At 43.8% G+C, this 4,768-nt stretch overlaps 1 long non-coding RNA gene across 1 annotated transcript in view; it reads right to left on the bottom strand.

Moving 5' to 3' along the window:
- Positions 1 to 4,768, bottom strand: part of LOC138165181 (uncharacterized) — a 7,606-nt gene that overhangs the window by 2,075 nt on the left and 763 nt on the right. Inside the window, exon 2 of the long non-coding RNA XR_011169295.1 lies at positions 4,265 to 4,333. This is a non-coding gene — a long non-coding RNA (uncharacterized lncRNA). The remainder of the gene's footprint in view (positions 1 to 4,264; positions 4,334 to 4,768) is intronic.

Here is a 4,768-nt window from a genome sequence, read left to right as displayed (position 1 = left end):
TATTCTTGCTTTCTTTTTGATAAAAAATTACAAAAGTCAGTGTAGAATTGTTGGCTCCTGCCCCTTTAATGGTGTGTGTGTGTGTGTGTGTGTGTGTGTGTGTGAGATTCTTTAGTGGATACACAGAGAATGTTTTCAGGGGGAGATTCCTGTAATGCTCCATCTCTTGTTTGATCACAAATTCTTCCCTTCTCCACAGGTCTGACAGGCAAACTATTCCTTGCTCTCCTGATTTGCTTATGGTAACACCCTTTATGTCTACATCATGTGCCCACTTTGACCTTATGTTGGTACATGGTGTAGGATGTTGATCTCTACCTACTTTTTGCCAAACTATTTCCTACTGTTCTCAGTGTTTTTTTTGTCAAACAGTGAGTTCTTTTCGAAGAAGCTGGGATCTTTGGGTTTATCAAACAATAGGTTTCTATGGTCATTTCCTGCCATGTCTCCTGTACCTAATCTATCCCACTGGTTCACCTCTCTATTTATTAGTCAGTACCAGCTAGTTTTGATGATTGCCACTTTATAATGCAGTTTGAGATCTGGTACTCTGAGGCCATTAGGGGGAAATTCCAACAAACAAGTCTAACTTCTTTAGGGCGAGAATGTTTGTGCCTTAAACCCACAAGCAGCTAATATTCTTGGCTTCTTCTCCAAGTGAATCTTCTTGTCCTATAGGGTAAATTTGCAGTGACATCTGGTTTGCCCTGGCAGTAGTAAGGATCCATGGGAGAATTTCTGGTGCCCTTTGGTTTCAGGTGCCCAAGGAAATTGCCTAGACCTCTTTGGCATTCATCTTTGCTTAGAGGGACCCCTAGAGAATTTTACTGTGCTTTGTGTAGAGAGGGACACTTTTTGTGCAGACTCCAAATAGATAGTCTTAATACGTTAAGGAAAACATTGGAAGAAAACAGTTTTCTCATTTAAGAAAGGGGCATCAATAATTTGACCCCAAGTGCCAGATTCCTATAGGGACAGCTCCATGTAGCCTGGAATGCTCAGTGTGGACTAGATTTCTATTTGAGAGAATTTTTTTTTTTGTTTTTGTTCTTTCTTCTGCTTGGGGTGTTGAGAAAGGCCTGATAAGGCTAATAAGGCTAAGTAAACAGTGATATTTGGTAAACTTTGTGAAATGTTTTTTACTCTGTGACTATGCAGAACTTTGTATTTGGAGACAGTTGTGATTTTCAGCTGCATATATGGGATTGCACACTATTTGAAACTTGACTATGGCATTGGAGAGGCAAGTTAAAGGACATTGCTGATGCCTCCTAATAAAGAATTTTTCTGAATTTGGGGTGAGGACTGTGGGAAAAAAATCACCCCTGCCTATTTGCCAGGGATGGCAAGTTTCAGAGGGAAATGTGTATCTTGGGCTTCTCTGGGCAAGCTGAGCTCTCCTAAAATGGAGATGATATCAAGAGGCTTTTGATCACATCCAGTTTGTCCAACATGGAGCCCTCTGTGTGCTCTACCATGTGGGTGGGGGTAACCTCCTTTGATTGGTTACCTTTGAAACTGGCAAGACTGAGTCCTTCACTCTTTCTGCCGCCCTTATTTTGGTCAGCTCTTATCTATCAGCCCTGTCCAAAAATGTAGCTCATTCTATATCTTGAGTCCATCTCCTTCTTGTCTGAAGGACACAGCTTTGTTATTGGTCTTCTGAAATTGTATTTACTCATGGAATCAGTTAGTTAGGTGGCACAGTGGATAGAGCACTGGGCCTGGAGTCAGGAAGTCTCATCTTTGTGAGTTCAAATCTGGTCTTAGATACTTGCTAGCCATGGGACTCTGGGCAAGTCATTTAACCCTGTTTGCCTCAGTTTCCTCATCTGTAAAATAAGTTGGAGAAGGCGATGGCAAACCACTCTAGTGTCTTTGCCAAGAAAACCCCAAATGGGGTCATGAGGAGTCTGACGAGATTGGATATTCAGGGGAGGATAGAGTAAGGAAGTGAAGATGAGACCTAGATTGTGAGCCTGGGTAACTTCAATATGGCAGTGCCCATGAGAGTAATAAGATAGCTTGAAAGATGGGAAGTTTTAGGTAATGAGCTCAGTTTTGTACATGGCAAGTTAATACATCGATGAGGCCTCCAGTGCAAAATGTCTGATGTGTAGGTGAAGATGCAAGACGAGGTTGGGAAGAGAGTTTAGGACTGAGCAAAAGTGAAGGCAGAGTAGTAATCCAGGATGCGGTAAACCAGGGCTGAGGCTTGGTAGGTCAAGACACGTGGCAGGATAAGAGAGCAAGGGATTCAAGAGAGGAGAACAGCAAAGAGTTGAAGTGATTCCCCAAGGGGTGAAGATGGGGAAAAGTGGGGGGTGCGGACAGTGCAAGAGTGATGACCTGGGAACTCCCCCACCTTGGGAATGAGTGAAAGTGAAAAGAGTTTTGGAAAGAGTGGCCAGGGGTCTATGTCATCAGAAGATGGAAGGAGGGGGAAAGGGAAAGATTTAGAAGAAAAGCATTGTTACCTATGGAACAAGCATCCCAGAGAGCACAGTGGAAGGGGAAGGTAGGACATGCATGGGGTTGGGCTGAGGGGAATGTAAGTGAGGAAGTGGGCAATGGGGGAATGAAGAATGGAGAACAAGGATTTGTATGGGGGGTTATTTCAGGATCACTGGGGTTGGGAGGCTCTGACTAGGATGGACTTTGTTAATCGTTGGTGATTAATCATTACAATAAGTAATAGTTACTTACAAATTTAAGAGCTTACCATGTGTTATTACTTTTGAATCTCACCATGACACTGTAAAAGATGCCAAAAGGATAATTTTGCAGATGAGGAAACTGAGGCTGTAGGTAATATTTAAACTAAATACGTCCTGACTCCAAGGCCTGTACTCTTTCTACTATAGCAGGATTGATTTTTCATCTTCTTCTCTTTTGCTCTCTCTGTCCTTCTTCTCTGCCTCCATATGACTAGGGCTGGCTGGGAAAATCCACAAATTGGGTTATCAGCTAATACAGAAGGGTCAGTGTATGAATTGTTGGGGGTTGTTTTTTGAAGAGGAAGCATCCTGATGATTTGTAAACAAATTGGCTCAAGATTGCCTCATATATGGGTAACTTCTTCAGAGACAGATCTTTTCCCACCCAAGGCAAATCCCAGATACCACAAATAAACGTCTTTGAGGCATAAACAAGGGCTTAGAGGAGAGTTCTATTTGTTTGGTTTATTTTGAATTGTGTAGTGATAATTGTGGTCAAAGCCACTTGAATTCCAAGGGAAATTTCCATAGGACTCTTTTTTCTTCTGACTTTGACATTCTCTGTTCTGAGGTTCTTTCCTGCATTACCAGTCTGTGTTCTAAGGTCCCTCCCAGCCACGACATTCCCTGCTCTAAGGTCCCTCCCAGCTATGACATTCCCTGTTCCAAAGTCCCTCCCAGCTATGATGTTCTCTGTTCTAAGGTCCCTCTCAGCGATGACGTTCCCTGTTCCAAGGATCTTCCCAGCTATGACATTCTCTATTTTAAGGTCTCTCCCAGCTCTATAATTCTGTTTTAATGCCTGTTCAAGTTCTATGATTGTGTGTTCCAATATCTTATGTTCTATGGCCTCTTTCATCTCTGATATTCCAGAGTATGGGTTCTATGACCCTTTTAAGTGCTGTCTTATTATTATCTCCATTTTACAGATGAGGAAACTGAGGCAAAGGGTGACTAGAGGTTGCCTGGATCACATAGCTAGAAAAGCTCTGAGGCTGGATTTGAACTCAGGTCTTCCTGATTCCAGGTCCAGCACTCCATCCACTATGTCATGCAGCTACAAGATGAGGTTGTTTGAAGAACTGGGCACATTTAACTTAGAGATGAGATGATTTTGGGGTGGGGGTAATCGTCCTCAAATATTTCAAGAGTGGTTGGTCACCTGGAAGACAGATGCCTATCTCTGCTTGGCTTTAGAGCAAAGAATTAGCAGCAATGGAGGAAGAGCTGGAAAGAGGCGTCCTTAGGTCGGATGTAATGAAAAGCGCCCTGATAATTGGGTCTGTCCCAAGGTGTAATGGGAAGGATTGAGGTCACCCTCACTGAGGACATTCAAGGACAATCTGGGTGCCCTCTTGTAGGACATTCTTGTTCTAGGCACAGGTTGGACTAGATGGCCCTGGAGATCTTTTCCAATTATGAGTCTCTCTGATTCTGTCTTTCTCATGCCAATACTCTGTGATTCTAGGGTTATAGTGGGAACCAAGAAAATGGAGGAAGAACGTTAAGTGCTGAGGTCTATATAATGGGCAAGGACAGACACTTACTGCTTGCCTTTGTTCTTCACTCCCCACCCAGCAAGCGAGGGCAGCCTGGGTTTCTCAACCTTCTCAGTCCTGAGAAGAACAAGGAGAGAAATGGAACCGAGAGTAGCAGACATCGGGATGCTAATGGTGTTAGGACTGTCATCTTGGGTGTCCTCTGATCAAGTCCCCTCATTTTGTGTTTGAAAAGGGAAAGTGGAAGGGACTGAAGCCATCTGTGCCTTTGGCAACTGCATACCTCAGGAGCCTTTGTATGAGCATTCAACGTTCTAGTTTAAAAAGGACGAGGGCAATCTCAGTGGAGGGAGTGCGTGAGACTTGGGAAAGTGGGTACTTAGGATGGTGCCCACACATGAGCTATTTACCCAAGCTGACTAGGAGAAGAGCTAGGGGCTGGTGGGGAAGGGAAGAGCAGCCTAGGATCAAGTCAGGAGCTGAAGAAACTGGGAGAGACAGAGAAAGAGAGAGAGAGACAGAGAGAGAGAGAGAGAGAGAGAGAGAGAGAGA

Source organism: Petaurus breviceps, unplaced genomic scaffold (assembly GCF_028583685.1).
Source record: "Petaurus breviceps papuanus isolate PSGF00001 unplaced genomic scaffold, PetGlider_PUasm1.0 208, whole genome shotgun sequence".
NCBI classification, from domain to species: Eukaryota; Metazoa; Chordata; class Mammalia; order Diprotodontia; family Petauridae; genus Petaurus; species Petaurus breviceps.
The sequence above is the reverse complement of the archived record's forward strand: the minus strand, read 5'-3'. Positions and strand labels throughout refer to the sequence as shown.